Source organism: Drosophila novamexicana, unplaced genomic scaffold (genome assembly GCF_003285875.2).
Source record: "Drosophila novamexicana strain 15010-1031.04,08,12 unplaced genomic scaffold, DnovRS2.1 tig00004555-arrow-pilon, whole genome shotgun sequence".
Classification (NCBI taxonomy): domain Eukaryota; kingdom Metazoa; phylum Arthropoda; class Insecta; order Diptera; family Drosophilidae; genus Drosophila; species Drosophila novamexicana.
Window position 1 is genome coordinate 2,026,436 of NW_020825052.1, and position 17,834 is coordinate 2,044,269.

General features: G+C 37.1%; 1 protein-coding gene across 2 annotated transcripts in view; it reads left to right on the forward strand.

The window, feature by feature from the left end:
• Positions 1 to 11,149, forward strand: part of LOC115770080 (prolactin-releasing peptide receptor) — a 31,930-nt gene extending 20,781 nt beyond the window's left edge. For both annotated transcript variants that reach the window (XM_030715188.1, XM_030715186.1), the window contains exon 3: positions 10,397 to 11,149. The gene's annotated coding sequence lies outside the window, so the exon portion shown is untranslated. The remainder of the gene's footprint in view (positions 1 to 10,396) is intronic.
• Positions 11,150 to 17,834: the final 6,685 nt, after the last annotated feature.

A 17,834-nucleotide genomic window follows, 5' to 3' on the forward strand; every position in this document is an offset into this window, starting at 1 on the left:
TTATATGGTTGGCCCATTAGCGAACAAACGCCTCTGTATTGCTATAATTGGCTGTTTTGGTAAGGGTATAATTAAATAAAAATGCAATTACCGTTTTACACATTATCAAAGGGCGTGAGCGAAAAGTCAGTTTAGTAATGTAAAACTCAACACGTTCCATGTTCGCACATGTGGGTGGGCGTGTGTGTGCGAATGTGTGGAATGTACTTATAGCCACATGGCTCTATTTTTATTCTTGTTGCCCGTGTCTAATCAGCCTAATGTGTGGTGCAAAAAAGAAAAACAACATTTTCATTAGAGCTGCGTTGCGTCTCTGCCAACATACCCGATTCCTCCATGGCCAACGCACTGCCAGGCCAATTAAGCAATTACGTTAACAAGCTTTTATTATGTTGCATGGGCAACGAGCGAAACGACCAACGATAGCAATGCCTGGACATTGCCAGGAAGTTAGCAAAGGTGTTGAGCAAACAATTAAAAGGAATTGAAGAATAACCACAGTGATAGCACGTTATTAATCCGTCAGAGATGTGAAGTGGTCAGGATTAGGTGACAACTTTAATTCCCAATGGATTTCCAATCAAATATTGGCGCTGCCACAACTTGTAAGCCACATGCTTAGGTAAAGTTCAATACCAATATTAAACAATAAATACAATCACAAAGCACCTGATAAATAACACACACAATTTATCGACTTAAGCTTCTCTATAAGGGACGTAATTTTTTAAGCCACAAAGTCGGGGTCCTAGCGTTTGGGGGTTGAAAAAACTTTGGGCATACATCAAAATAAAATTGATGGTCATAAATTGTATTCAAATAAATGCGGGGCTACCCAAAAGTTTACCCAGCAACAACGAGTATATGATAAATAAATCATAAAAATAACGCCAAAATGCAATAAATATGGGAATGTGTTTTCTATACGGATAACACCCTTATTTCTGTCCGGCTTATTCTTATTCTTATTCTTTTCCATGTGGCCAGCGATTACGCTAGCTGAGGTGCTGCTGAGTGGGTTGTCTGCTATGCAAACAAACATTTGGAGCATTTAACTCACTCATCAAAAGTGCTACATGACGAATGTTACCATGCCCGTAAGGCAGCGGAAGCGTTGCCATGCCAGGCACGTAGCTCATAGCAGGGCCAAATTATCATTTGGCTTGGCTGGCAATTCACACTGGGCTGAATATGGATATTCTGTGAACAAAACACATAAACGAATTCGTAGCGAATTTGCAATTATAGAGAGAAAAGAGTTAATATATAACAAATCATTAAAAGCTTATGAAAGCACCAAACTAGCTTTAATTAATATTAAAGCTTAGCTCGTCTGATTAGCTGAAGATCTTATGAAACTGCGTAAAGCCAACACTGAAAACTCAATCAACAGGGAAGATTTTATGTGATTTAAAGATTAGCTCATCTAATGCTTAGCTTCCCATATAAGCAACTTTTATATTTAAAAGAATCTTAGTCTCGTTTCTTTTTTAAGAAAGAGCTCATTTAATTAAATTGAATGTCTCTTAAAGCTTACTCAGCCAAAATTGCCAAAATCTAATCCTAATATCCTCTGGCTTTTAATTTACTGTATTTTAATGATATTTTTTGGCAGAAATGATTTTATTAAATATTTTTCATAATTAATAAAAATTTGTATTAACTTGTTGAAATAGCCGAAATATTTGTATACAACTTGCTTTCATTTTAAGGCCAAGTGTGCAGTGTGCCTGACAAAGTTTAATGGGCAGTTGCAGCCGTCCTTGTTATTGATGGAAAATGTCCATAAAAGCGAGCGGCGTTTATGCCCAATTAAATGTGGCAAGAAGTGTCGATGTGAGTTATATATGTGTATATGTATGGGGCGTGGCATGAGCACTGGGCCCCAGGTGCCCTCTGTGTCAGCGTCAGGTGTGTCAAGACGAATGTGAACACCAAATATTGGTGAGTACGTGCCAGGCTGTGGTGAAAGATGGCCCAGTTAAACAGGATTCAGCACAAATAGTAGCTGCTTATATATGTATATTATTTATGAGCCACGCGCTTTTTACCACACACCATACACTACAAGCCACACACCACTGACCACTGAAGAGCTTGCTGGCCAGATTTGGAAGCACACATGAGTAGCATGTTACAATACCAAGGCCATGCTGGCTTCTTTGAGTTACTGCAGTTGTGTTGACAGCCGAGCTTAACGCCACACTTAATATGAGCCGCAGGCATTGGCCAACTTAACAGGCGCTTATGCTGGGTCCGAGATGTTGGCCTTGCTGGATGGGTTTATTAGCAACTTTATTAACAGTTAATTTAATTTTGTGTTTAACGATTCAGGCAGAGGAAGAAGAAGTGGAGAAAGTGGAGAAGACCCGTAGATAAATGCTTGCGGCTTGAATTTTATTAAAGTTGAAAAGCCAATTCTGGCCGTTGTCCAGCTGAGGTTAGTTGAATGCATAGCCAGTTCGCCAGGCAGAGACCAAGTTAACAATTACAAGTTTAATGAAACGAAAAATGCCTTTAATAATTGCCTGTGCAATAGACCAAAGTGGTTTACAATTTGGGCCTGGCTCAGTTTCTGCCTCAGTTATTTTATGCTGCCTCCCGTACAGAAAGTTGTTGGTGCCCTTTGAAAGTGCTTGACTGTGAAATTCTTGAAAAATTGTTTTTAATTGCATTTTATTTTGGAAATGTCCATTAAATTCATTTCATTTGACAGTCCTTAATTGGGTCTTTAATAAGACCATTCCAAATTCATTGAAATTTGAGTCTCATTTAAAATAATCTATATGCATAAAAACGTTTGACAATCTCAAGCTCAAATCCAATTTATCTACTTGTAATTTAATATCTGCCTTTTCGTCAGGCAAACAACACCTGACCGAATACAATCATAATACGTATACTTAATGTTAACACAATCCATGCTTGCTGAATACTTAAGAGCGTCTACCACTTTAAGGCGGAGTCGTGGACTCCTTCAAGGATTTGGCTTTGTCATTGCGTTGCTGTAATAATTATGCAGTGGCGAGTACAAAATGTTCATAAAAAAAAATCAGAAAAAATGCCTAGCCCAAAGTAACACAATGTAAACAAGTGTAGCTGCCTCCAGGCAAATACACTCGCCGAAAAATTTGGCGACAAATTTTCAGTGTGAATAAAAATATGCATAATATTAGGCCTATAATAAACTCAAGAAATAAATTATATATACATCATTTTCTTTCTATTTTGTCACTAGAGTTTTCATGTTTTTTCTGAGTGTATGTTTTTTTTTTTTGTGCACACCAGTTTCCTTCAGCGCAACGCAACGAGGCGTTGTAATTGCGCAGGAGCATGAAACACCTGTCAGCGGTTGGGGCTTTAACTGCTCGGGTTCGGGACCTTGGAGCGCGTCAAAGTTGCCTAGCTGAAGCAATGCTCTTCAGAGGCTGTCAGACCAGGCAACAACAACAACACATTTCAGTGTTTATTTTTTTCAACGTCATTTCTTAATTTATGTGCGAACAGCAAAGAAAGCGCAAAATATGAATGGGAAAAATAAACAAAGACATCTCGACATGGTGGTCATAATTTTAAAGCGTGCTGCACACGATTTCAATCTAACCTGCCGGACTTGGAGACACCCCTTAAAGCGTAATGGAGTCCGTGCATAAACTAGGCATATCCTTGAAAACTTGAAATCGAGAGGATTATTAATGTGATGCCGGTTGAGGCAGCTTTATGCTTCAAAATCCATGCGAAAGTAGTAAAAACTTTCGCACTACTAATGCCAGTTGAAAACTTTCGTGTAAGTCGGAAAAACGAAACTCAGTGGACAGCTAACGAATCTTGGCAAAGAGCATTACAAAAGCTGTTAAAAATATAACCATGAATGTGCCAGAACAGCAGCTGTGAGCGTTCCCTTTGAGGTACACACAAAAAAAAAATGCTGGCAGCTGCACGCCTTATAATTTATGGCCCAGGTACATACATAACTGTGCCTCAAGGTATTACAGTAAAAGAAAAAAATGTATATATAAAAAACTTGGCAAGAAATAGAGTGGTCGACGAGTTGATACCCTGCACACAATGTTGTTGTTTATGTGGATAATAGACAAATATAGTTCGTAGCGTCGGACAAAATCTTTCGCCTTCCTTTCAGAGCATTTTACCCATTTGATAGCAGATACAAAAAATATTGCTTGCCATTAAATTTGATGTAACTTTTTTTGTAACATTCGCTAATCACAGACAACAAAAAAATGAGGTGAAGAAATTGTCATTAACGCGTTTTTTTTTGCTGTCCCCGTCGCAATTAAAGCGGCTCTATTCCTTGGCCGAAAGTCAATCACATTAACTCAACAAGCGGGCGCACAAAAAAACGTAATCAAAATCGTGCCAAAACCAACACAAAAGCTGAAAAAAAAAAAAATGGAACTGCACATTATCATTATTTTAATCAGAGTTGGAGCAGCACTACGTGGCGCTGGATTGCGATTGATATCGCCGCCAGACGAGGACCCCAGCCCTGAACCTGATAACTATGCTTTACTGTTATTTCATCTTTAGCATTTTTTGTATATATATATATTTTATTTTATTTTACGAGCGACAGCTCGTCAACATGTAGACGACCTGTATGTCATTAGGGCTCAGGGGAGTCCAGGTCTGGATTTTGGTTTCCTTTTTTTTTTCGATATAGCTGTGCGTATTCACACATGAGTGCGAAATAATCATTCATTTTACGAGAGAGCTTTCCTTTTTTTTTGGAGCAAAGTAACACACAACATCAATTCAGAATATGGAAAGGCGTTTGATGAAGTAGGGTTTTTTTTTTCATACGATTATTGGAACATGAAATCGTAGCGGAACTTGAACGAGTGCTAAGACCCCAATAAAAACGTCTTTTAAATATGCGGTTTTTTTATATGAGCTAATGTAATTAATGTTAAAGTTTAGAAAGTTCTCTTAAATCTGAGTATTGAAAAGCGATCTTCTTTCTTTGCCTACTAATCTGTAGCTTCACGCAAGCCAAGCAAACTCAAGCGAATATATTACAAATTTAAGTCTTAATTCTACATTTAAGCTTAAAGCTACCAAAAATATGTATGTATTTAAGGCTTATTATCCAACTTAAGGCTCTAAGCACGACAGCCTGACACTATTTTTTGCCCAAAGTAATCGTTGCCTAATTTTAGCTTTACTCAAAAAGTTGTGAATTTCTTTGTGCATTAAATTTGCACAACTTTCGCCTATTAGAATAGAAATTGCTTTAAATTTAGTTTTTATAGGCTAAAAAATGGACTGAAACTTTGGCAATATTTTCAAAAGTCGCCTTCTCGCCCACAAGTGATGAGCATTGATATTATTATTATGTATTATTTGGGCCTGTCTGTCGGCCTACCAATTCCCATTTTCCCATTTTCCCACTTCCGGTTGCTTGTTCGATTTGTCGCCGTGCTTTCCTTTTCGCCCTGCCCATTCTACGTGCTTGGCATATCAATCAAATCTTTCCGCAAAATCCCTGGCTGGGTAACTTATACATTATTTAATCGCTGTGAGTGAATTAAAATTAAAATTCTCTGTATTTTTTGAGGCACGAGCTTGGGGCTCAAACTGATCCCGGTCGCTTTCCCTGTCCATATATACATTAATACGCACTGTGCGCATGCCGCAAGCAAATTAATTTTATAAACTCTCAAACAAACCGCAGGCGTTCTCTTACTAGGGTACAACAGCAGGGGTCAGGGGCAGGAAGATGTGACAATTCCCATAAGTAGCGGGAAAGCTGAAAATATTACAAAAGCGACCTATATAAAATCGAGAATTTAATTTTGTCTATAGCATAATGGGCGCAACCAGAAATTACGAATGCCACTTGAAAATGGACAAAAGGCCACAGAGGCGCACAGGAGGTCAACACTCGGCGCCTGCTCTGTGTCATCCTTGTGCGATTTCAAGTTAATATTTTGAATAATGCCACATAATTTACACACATAAGCGACTTGGGGCTCTTGAGATTTATGTGCACAAATTATTCAGCGACTGCGACTCCGACAGCGACTGCGACAGCTCGGACGAGTAGTTTCCAACGTTCAAGTTACCCGCCACATTGAGCAAAGCATCTTTGATAGCGCCGGGCAAATTGCTCATCATTTCTCTTGGCACGGCAACCAAATTAAGAGACAGCTTTCATAAGTAATGGAATGCCCAAAAATACGTAGTTTGAGTCCATTTCAAAGGCGCGTTCTGGGTCAGATATTTAGAGCTACAAATATTTCAGAATATTCTTTCCTTTGCTTCGAGCTAACTTCCTAAAATATATGAGACTAGGAGGCAACTCTTGCCCAGGTCTAAATTGCCCTTACGTTGATTCTTATTTATATATATGTTTCTAAATATTCACTTACCCTTAAGGTTCACGCATGATTGTTGTCTTTACATAAGTCGAAGGCAGAAGCATCACTAAAAAATAAAAGAAGTAGAGTGCGGATAAGAGTAAGAGTAGGAGAAGGAAAGGGTAATTAAATGTATTTAATTTAAATCTTTCGAGTTGCTCTTCAGGCAAACTCGAGTAGATTATATTTTCGCTTGCCACAGCTGTAATAATTACCTAATAATGCTGTCTTCATACAGGACTGATAAGCATGTGAAATCTGATACGAATTAATTTCAAGTTGTTTGCAAAATACCCTCAAAAACTCTCACTCCCCTGTCGAGTTGAGTGCTCGTGAGCTTGGCGCCTGTTGAAGCCTTTTTGTTTGTCTGTTTTGTTGACAGGCACAACAAATATTTGCATGCACGCTGTCCAGAATATACATTTATGTAAATACAGTGAAACTGGCCTTTAATGAACTCGCAGCGCCTTTTGCAAAAAAAAATACAAATATTTTGAAGCAGCAAAAAAGTAACAATAATAGCAGATGCATAAGTTTATGCTTTGCCCAGAATAATTTGAATGCGCTAAAACAAAAACGTGAAAATATTTTTTAAAGTAAACATGTTTCTAATGGGACAGCAAATTCTTTTTAAATGTTTCATTTATCTCGAAAACGTGCTTACGCACTTATTAACTTGCTGGGCGTTTCAGATATCGAGCTCAACTTTAGCAGCTCATGTATGTTGTTATATATAAACTCATCATTTTGCTGCCTTATGGACCTTCTGATGTCATTTAAATCTATGGTAATTAATATAGGCAAAATTTAAAAATACATCGGCTTACTTTTGGGTCCTTCACAGGCGTTGCCAACGCGTTGTCTACTTTCTGGCGGCGGGCTTTATGCATTCAAAGTGATGTCTATTTAACTCATTAAATTTCATTGAGTTGTGTTGTGTGCGTGTGTGCTGAATGCTCTCCTGCCCTGAAGTACTTAGCATTTGTAATATTTAAATGCCTTTGCCAGCACTTGTAATAATTATTTTGCTGTGTGCGCATAATTTAAAAATAAAAAGTGATGACAGACTGTGACTCTGGCGGGATTTTAGAGTTTGATAATAACATGAAAAGATGATGTCACAAGGAAAACAAAGTGTTGCCGCTGGTCCACCCTAAAGCCACCCATTCCTCGTAGCAATGACTTTCAGCTGGAGCGTTATGTTTATGTTCTTGCGTTTCTTGCCTTGCGTTTTTATTTATTTTTGTTTTTTTTCGGCTGTTTTCTGCCAGCCTAATTACCAACTCATTTAATTTGGCATTGCGTCCGTTTGCTATACTTAGCATGCGATTCATTAAAAAGAACATTCGCCAGCACGTTCGCAGGTTGTGCATGTCTTGTCTGCATGTGCCATAGAGCCTAAGGGCCTTGGCCAGTTGCCACCAACATGGAAAACAGTTCGTTTCTGTCGGCCTCTAATTGAGACAAGTTAAATACCACTCAGGGCAAGAGACGCAGCGCAGCTAAATGAGATGAGCTGCCTATTAAGACTGTAATTTTTGGCTAGAAAATTGAGCTGACAGGTGGCAAGTGCTGCACACTGGGCCGAGGTCATAGAAAAAGTAGACGAAATTAAAGTATCAAGGCGGAACTATAAAATACTATTATATATTATGTAAATACAGGGTATGCGAAAGGCGTGCTTTATATGCTCTATTCCAACAATTCTTTAAGCCAGATATCGCATGAGCTCATAGGTTGCCCGGCTTCTTTTGTGTTTAGCCGTATGCTCAATGATTTATTTATTGCGCATACGACCCGTGTGCCGAGTAGCTAAATATTTTATTGCCATTATTATTGATTTCGTTGGACGGCCACCGAGCACTTTGTCAACTCCAAACATGAAAACAAATGTTGCTCATAATAAAACTGTAAAAGAGCAAACAAAACAACAAAACAATAAAAAGAAACTTTTAGCACCCAGAATGGGATGGAGAAAAGTGCTGCAATTAAAATTAATTACATAAACATCAATGTGCCGCTGGCAATTAATGTTCCACCCGAGCAGATGTAGTTCTCCGCAACGGACCACAACTAGGCTTCAAGCGGGCGCACGCACACGCACCCACACAGAACTTGGTCAACTCTGTCGCCCTCGGCTCGGCTGGGCTGGGCTTACTACCAGCCGCAGACCTGCAACCCGCAACCCGCAACCCACAATCCAAGTTGACAATAATGAATACTTAATAAAGTGGCATTAAAGGTAGTTGCCCGGATCCAGTTCCCGGACTCTGCACACTTTGTTCTAGGCAACTAAAGGACTGCGAAACATTGAAGGCTCAAGGCGAAGTTTACCTTTGTTTTGGGTCGCAGCTCTGTTTCTCTTATATGTAGTTGTTGCTGGCTAGAAAATTCATTTCATTTCAATTATCAACAATGGAGGCTTAAGTTCGTCTTCATTTTGGCTGTGAGCTGTCATTAAAGATTCCGGCTAAAATGTTGGTACGGCGTAATTTTAATGAAAATGTATTTTTTGTTGTAATTTTACACTTTAGAGCTGTGACGAAAAAGAATTCTTTATGCAAATCATATTGAAATATGAGGAATTCTTCTTTTAACAGATTACTTTGTGCCTAACCAAATACCTTACAACACCTGATCAATTTGACATTAAGGCAAATTGCAAATTAATAATGACGACGTGAGTCGACGCCTAAAATTATGCAATTGTATTTATATTTATGTCTATATCTATTTTGGTGTTTGCCTTTGCGTACATGTCCCCCAGGAATTTATTCATTATTTTTGGCATTTCAATTAATTTTAGCATTCTCACATCAAAAAGCCTACCACATATGCTAATAGTCAGTGAAGGGCTGAAAATAACAAAATTCAGCCAAGAATTATTAAAAAGTTTAAAGCACAAAAATAAATTAAGCTGAATCTTTCATCAGGGTGTTGGCGCACATGCCACATATTACACTCTGGGTATGCACCTAGGTGTGTGTGAGAGAGTGTGTGTGTGTGTGTGTGCACTTGAACGAGATTGAAAATGAAATTAAAAATACAGGAATGTAATCAAAACACAGCTGAAATGCTCGTGTGTGCTAAAGAAGGCAATGTGATGCAATAATCTATATATAGAAACTAGTTTTTTTCTTTGGTAAAAACTCGTGCTTTTGTAAAGGGTTTAACAAAGTTTGATATTTTTTACTAACAAGGTTTACGTATAATTAAAACCAGAATTTAATTTAAAGTCTTAAGAGCTGCTAACGAAATATATTTAATATTTACACTCTTAACATATGGGAAAACTTTTTTTACTGCATTAAAATGTTTCTTTTCTGTGTTGGGTTGCCCAGCTTTCGAGTGCAAAGTGATAATTAATTATCTTTAATTTGTTGAAAATATGAAATGTAATTAAAATTTTAATAGACAAGCCAGCAGAATGTCAATGTCGCGTATACGTTATGCGAGTTTATTATGAATGCGAGTCAAACAAGAAAAGGAGCGCCGCACCCGTGACCCTGAATAAGCTGCAACAAGTAGCTAATGCTAATTGCAGCCAGCGGGTGCTGGACGCCAAGTGTGGGCGTGTCTGTTGGAATTTGTTCATATTTATTTATATTTGCGTTTGTTGCTGCTCATTTGCCTTTTTGCCTTGACAGTGGCGATTAACACGCCATGACATGGCCATCAAGTCGAGGCTGCGTCAGAAAATTTGCTCCGCACTGCTCCAGACCTGAACATTTTGGACAGTGAAACATTTGTCAGGCTGTCGCAAGTATTGCCAGGAGCAACGTATTTGCCTCTAAGGCGCTTTGCCCTGCTCTGCCAAGTTGGCGCCATAAGTTGGCAGACAAATTGGCATAAGCTGCTTTAAGAAACACATCTATCTGGGCGTATAAGTAGCTCGAAAGAACTGAAACTCGAAAATTAATGTAAACCAATTTGTTGCTTTTGTAAACTTGATACTTGCTAGCATACATATATGAAATTGCCAAATTCTGCATTCTAAAGTATTTCTACGTATTTTACAGATTTTCGAAACACATTTCTAGGCGCAGTTGCTGGTCTTCGAGAGTGGCAAGGATATCGACGACAACACAGTGTCGGGGAATGTGACATAAACTACAAAGCTGAAAGTGCAAAGTTCTAGAGTATGGGCGTATGTTGGCGTGTGGGAGTTGCTGTTAGTCGTACTGTGTGGCACGAAAAGTGCTGATAAATGCCAAATAAAGTGACAACGATGCGAAAATTGCCGCGCAGGGACGCCAGGGGGAGAGGGTAGAGCACAACAGTGCCCCAAGCAGTGGGCTGAAGCAGCTTCTCAAATCGCTTGATATCAAATTTGTAAGTGTGCGTATGTGTGTCTGTATGTGTGTGTGCGTGTGTGTGTGCGTGTGTGTGTGTGTGTGTATCTAAGTGGGTGTGACTGAGCCGCATCTAGGCAGGCCCCAAAGGCGTTGACAACCAATTCTAAACATATTTTTTTATTTTTACCGCTTTACATTCGCAGCATTCGCTGCGCCATTTCGCATATTTGCACAGCCTTGCAGGGAGTCGGGCGAATCCATTAAAACGCCGGCATACTCCTTATGGGTCGGCTATATGCGTCACCTCGATTTCAATTTCAAAATTCTGCGTCTAACTGTCGCACAATTGCTTCGCTTCACTCGGTTGTCGTTGGAATTAAATTTGTTGTGCCAATTTTTGGTTCAATTGCGCGGAAAAATGTCAGCACAAAACCACAACAAAAGGTAAATGGCAGCAAAACAAAAGTAAAATGCTGAAAACCAAAGAAAATAATTTACCCAACTAAAAATAAAAAGAACAAAACTGGCAAACAATATTGAGCCAAATAAAATAAGCCTAAGCTGACATTGATGGGTTTTGTGTAGGCCACAGCAAGCCGAGAGAAATATTTGTCGATCGACTGACAGCTGCTGGAAAACAAGTTAAGGGGCAGGAGTCAAATTTTACCAAATTGACGGATGTTTCAAAGTTGTTTGCATAGACATTTTATTGAAATTTAGTTGGTGGCTCAAACCAGAGCTTAGACTATTAGCCGGATAAAGAGTGACAAGTTCTAAGCAAATGAAATCTACCTTCTTTGTGGCTCAATTTTCGGAAAAATGCAATTTCAAAAATGTCTTAAATAAACGGTCACACTCACGTTTAGGCGCAAAGCAATGCAAGTGAAAATGCTTAGAGATAAAATAATTTGCTAGTCGTTACTTTGATGTGAGTTTCAATATTATAAATTACGTGTTTAAGGCTTGACACTGTTTTATGAAAAACCAATTAACGTAGATATATAAGCCGCTTTAGAAAAACCAAATCTGCTCGACACGCTTTCAAAGTGTTTTGACTGTAGAACTTAACTTAGCATAAAAGCAAATGGAAATTTAGAGTAACAAATGCTGGGCATGACGTGAAGCAAGGAGAGCATAACTACAAATAAAAACAAAAAGAAGCACTAAAATAGTAGAGAACCAAAAGTATTCAAAGTCTTGTTGACCCTGAGCCCCACTTTTGAAAGTTTATGTCAGGCGATGTTGCCAGAGGATGACACACCACTATTCTCTCAAATCGTTTTACTGCAACTCAAGCTATGTGCTATCCTGTAAATTAAGCTTTCAAAAAAATGTCAGCGATTTTTGTGTACTTTTGGTTTGTCATATATAAAAAGTTGCACTGCGTATACGTAATATCTGTTAGTTGGTCTACGAAAAAAGCAAATAAATAGAATATAATAAAAGTAGAGACAAGAAAAAAATGCATCAAGATAAATGTTGGCACATCAAATGTTTTTTGTGGGTAACCTCAATATGAATATATATATAAATATATATACATATATATTTGAATATAAATATAATACTCAAAAGCACAAGCTGTGTGGTAAATCATGTGGAAAAACGAGGCGCAATTTTAAATTGCAATCTTTTTTGTCACTTAAGCAGGGGTTTCAACTGAATTCTGAAACGGCACAAAACACTAAATTGAATTTAAAGTATAATAACAAAAACTAAAAGAAAAAACATAATGCCAAATAAATATTAATTATAGGCTTAAAGAAAATGTTAAAGGCACTGAATGTTTAATAGAATCTTAAGTATATGTAATTAAAGAACTAATTTGTAAGGCGTGTGTTAAATAATAATCTATAAACTCATTTAAGACAGTTTTTCCAATGCAAACGAGAAAACGAATACGAATGAAAAATGCAACTAAGTTAATGACAAAATACGATATAAAATATACAATTTGTCTAGAAATGATATGTAGTAAAATCTTTGTGAAAGACTCATAAGTAAAAAGTCGCAGACAAAACTACCAAATATTCAAAATAAATGTTTGAATGAATTTGAAAGTTTGATCATAAGTTAGGCATATTTATAAAAGTCATGAAGAAACGTGTAGAAATCTAAGAACAAGGTTAAAATCTATATATGTTTGTTGTGTGTTAAATTCTAGCTAAGCATATAAAATAAAAACCTTTTAAGATAAGTATCGTAAAATAAAATTGCAAATATATTAAAATATTTTATGATTTTAATGGCCAATACGAAGTTATATAATTAATTGTGCATTACAATTCACAAAATTAAAATGTTTTTAATGAATGTCGCAAGCTTCAAACTTCAAGTCAAATAAATGTAAAATCATATATCAATTGGCAAACATACATAAATACAAACATACATATATATACATATATATATATATATATATATATATATATAAATGTGTTATATTAATAATAAATGTGAATTGTTAAGTAAATGGTGAGCAAAAAAGCCGTCGCAGCCAAGTATTAAACATTGATGCAGCTATCAATAAAAACCAATTAAAATACATATTTTAATTTCAATGCAAATTACAGAATGCATTTTACAATTAACTGAAATATTTAATAAATAATAAATGTTAAACAAAAAATTGATTAATATGTGTATTACTTTTTTATATTTGTTGACAATTTTGAAGCGTACAATTCATTCAACATATATTCTTATCGAAGCTACTTAAATATTGGGAATATTATCAACTCAGATGTTATATTTGAAGCACACAGAAACATAGAGTATTTAAATTCATATTAATACAAAAATTACTCGCTTTATTCAAAGGATATATGAAAATAGTCTTAATTCAGTTTTGCACAGATTACATTTTATTTAATCCAGGGCGTATTTTGTTTAATGGACTTAGAAGGTAAGAATATAATGACAAGTTTCTTTCAACGTTTGTTACAAGCTTAGTATGAATATTTAACAGACAGAAGCCATTGGCCACCCGATTAGTAAGCCGTGTCAATTAAGTAATTGTGTTTCATATTCAGCACATACATGCCCAAAGCCATTCTTTATGCGTCTAGGACTGTGATGCTTTGGGTGGGCCCCACACGTGTCAATTGTTGCGTGTTGAAGTGTTCGCTTGTATTTGTTGTTGTTGCATGTCAAGCTTGTCGTGTTGCCGCTTTCAAGCACAAACAAACAACTGGCAGAGCATAGAACATATGTACAGACAAGCGATTTGTCACTTGATAATTTACGGCCAAATGTAAACTGCGTTGACTGCATCCACAAAGGCAGAATGATGTGCCCCAGGAGAAAGCACAAGAAGCAACAAGTTACTTTACTTATGTTGAGGTGTGCCAGTTATTTTTGCTTTCAATTAAAATGCTGGCATGCCGGAAGTTTTGACAACGCCGAACACGAGGCGTATGAGTGACGCTCGAAATGAGCAAAGTTTTTTGCGTCCCGCCCTGAGCCCTGCGACAAGACATTTAAGGAGCAAAGTTCTGGGAAATTACATGCCAGAAGAGTAAGCGAAATAACTTTGTCAGCGCATGTTAAATAATTACGAATTAATCCAAGTCACATATCTTAAAATGTTCCTAGCAACATTTTACTCCTAAGAGACATCATAAATTAAGCACTTTATCAAAGAGAACTTTCGCATGCAGGCGTAGAAATTTATCACAATTTAATAGTTTTAATTAAAACACATAATATGCAGGCCGACCAAAGGCCACAAGTCTTACAAAAATAAGGAATAGATCAGCAAAGCCGTAAAACTTTAATAATAATGGAAAAAGATAGATTTTTATCCATCTAAATCCTGCCTTAATTATTTGCCTAAGCTCTTGCAATTATTCGATTTAAGTTTTCTTGACATATTATTTGCATTGCTGCTGTTCATAAATTCTTTTTAAGCTCTCTGTAAATAAATATGAATTGTTTCTGATTTGTGATAAGTTAAGCCAGAGGACAGTCCTTGTAAAGTCTCTAAGCTTGAGTATGTCAGCGACAACTTAAATGTACTCCCAACCACAATGGCTCACATGTAGCTTTCTGGTCCTGCAATGGGCCCTTAGCTTTTTTCGTTCACATTTTGGCATTCATGGCATGCTAATGACACTTTTTTTTATGTCCAGCCAGTCAAGGCAATCACCGCAAGCGTTGCACATTTGCAATTTATGTGCTTCCAGATGGATCTCTCTGGGTATAAATATTCTAAAATGAACGCATCATGAAAATGTGCTTGCATTTCGTTGTGGACATCGCAATAATTAATTCAAAACAAGCGTGACAAAGTTGTGTAGTTGCGAAAAGCCACTCATTTGCCCTTTTTCAGATAACAACATGTCGCGTTTTATCTGCGGTCGCTACATACGATACCGCAGATTATGATAAAGAGTATTTGCTAGTCGTCTGACGAGTTCTTACTTTAAAAAAAAGTTTATATATTATTTTAAACGTTTAATTAGTATTAAATTTGAACGTTGTAAATATTTTTGTTTTTTCCCATTTTACTTATCACATGTAATTATTATTCGACCGGAAAATTGAATGGCGACTCGATTGCAAAATGTATTAAAATGTAAGTCTTATGTGAGCATACAGTCAAAATAGAAAATACTTGAATTTACTTGGATTAAGCAAGTGGCGTCTGGCATTGGCCAACAGAAAGTGATTCGAGTGACTATCGACCGCTGTGAACCTATTTTGTGGCTGATTTGATTGCAGTGACCCGACAGCCTTATTGTATTTGTTATTGGATTGAGTTGAGTTGAGTTGTGTTGCGGGACAAAGGTTTGACGAATTCCATCTCCCGCTGGGGAGATATGTCTACCAAACATAGAGAAAGAGCTGCAGGTAGGGGTCAATTAATTATTGATGCAATTTGTCAAATTGACAGTGCGATGTCCATGAAGCAAGCAATTTCATTTTGTTTGCCAGTCAAGTGTCCAAGTTTTAAATACTTCAGCTCTATGAGACTTTATGTATACTAAGCCAAATATTATTTTTGACGATGTCGGTTTAATTGCTTACTAATTCAGTTTCTATTGTTTGTATTGGGGTTATTTGTTATTGTTATTTATGACAACAAAGAGATGCTAGGTAAATTTTCAATAAAATAGACTGATAAAATTGCGAGTCGAGAAATTTTTGTTTTAAACAGCTCAACAAGATATGGACAGAAAGCTATTTGGATTTGTCTATTTGTATTTGCGTATTTGTATTTGTCCACTGAAACTTTAATTTTGTAGAATAGTGAAATATTTGAATATTTATTATACAATACAATTACTGCCTTATTTAGCTCGTGATTATGTTGAACACGATTTAACTTTTAAAAAACATTCAATTTTGGTTTACCATAATGCATCATAATGCAATTCCACAATTATGCAATCAAGCCGAACTTTGGGACAGTTGAACAATTGGGAAATAAAAGTGAATACTTAAAGCCAAAAGGCAGACTCTTTTTCAACTGAATGCAATAGCCGGTCTGCATTTGAATTGACTTATGTTATCTGTGTTATATTTAGCTATGTTATTGAACTTATTTTGCAGTCAGATGGCAAAGGTCAAGATTAATGCTGCCGAAAAGCCATGCAAATGAAATTACAACCTTACAAACGAACAACAGCCGAAGAAAGTCATGTTGTTTCGGCCTTGAGAGATTTTGGCCACAATCAGTCGGCTGATTATCTTCTGTGGTAAACAGGTAACGCAGTTCATCAGTTTGTTCATCAGTTTGTTCATCACCTTGTCAATTTACCATGGCAACTGCTGCTGGTGCGGGTAATAGACCCGTGGAAATTTAAAGGAAAATTAATAAACACTTTTTGGACAGGCCATGTCCTTGGGAACCTCAACTTTGGCTGCTAATTGAAAGGCTGCTTGCTGTTTGCCTCTCTTTGTTGCCACAATGGATTGCTGCCCATGTATGTGGTAGTGTGTCCAGGTAGGCTACGACTACCTGTCTGCCAGCAGCTGCAACATAATCATTACGAATGTGCGGCCGTAACTCATGTGGGGGCTACCACAGTGCCGTGCCGAAGCGCAGCTACGAGCCGGAGCTGGAGCCGGCGCCGAGCCTTCTGCCCCACTGAGTACATTACAAATTTTCCCTTGGACCGGAAACCGTAACAGCATCATATGTTAGACAGGACCGAGTGCAGTGAAGAGTGGTGGCACTCGTGAGAAGTGACTGTTGCTGGATACATTTTTTCCGGACGGTTGGTTTGGGGTTACATTATTCGGTTGCCCAATACCAAGAGGTTTGGTTGCCTGCTCCCAAATACAAAAAAAAAAAATGCCAACTCCACAGCTGATTCTGCCAAAGCGTTTCTGGCCAACACACGACCACATCCATCGCATTCGCACAAGCACTAGACCATAACTAGTAGACACAAATACCCATTATGTGTGCGACTATGTGGCAGGCTTCTGTGTATGACTGAAGCTTTTAAATATGTGTCTCTATTTGCTTCTGACTTATTTTGTTGCAATTCATGCGGTTGTGCTTCAGGCAACATGTTCAGCAGGGGTTCATTGTGCGCCCACCGAAATTTATCATCGCAAGTGAGTTACAGCACGCAACAAAATAAATGTAAATAAGACGCAAAGTGCAGGAAATATAAATTCATTATGCTATTCTTTCTGTGCCCATAGTCAATAAAAAAGGCCTTAAATCGAAGCGGCTTGAAATGTGATAACCACTTTTTTGAAACCATTAATCAAAGCTTTTGTTGTTACAATAAAGAACTTGTTAACGATTCCAAGTATTGTTAGCTTGGTAGATGCAATATTTAAGTAGATCTCAAATCTAGCCCGCAACTTGTGTTTGAAAATATTTACGGCTTGTCATATTTTCAGTACAACGGGCAACTATAAATATAAAATTTTAAATTTAAATTTTGATAACTTATAATGAACAGAACCCGATTTCTTATTTGGGAAAATGTTAGCTGATTTATTCTTTGATAATCCAAACAATTCGCTAAAATAATTTCCTTATTTTATTTACTAAAATGTTTGAGCAGAAAAATTTGTTGTACAGTGTTTTTTATTTGTTTGTTTTTTTTTTTTTTAATTTTGTGTATTGAACACTGTTTGATCTGAAAATAATTTTAAATTGCAGCTCAACATTTTATTATTGTGGTTTTAATTACAGTTG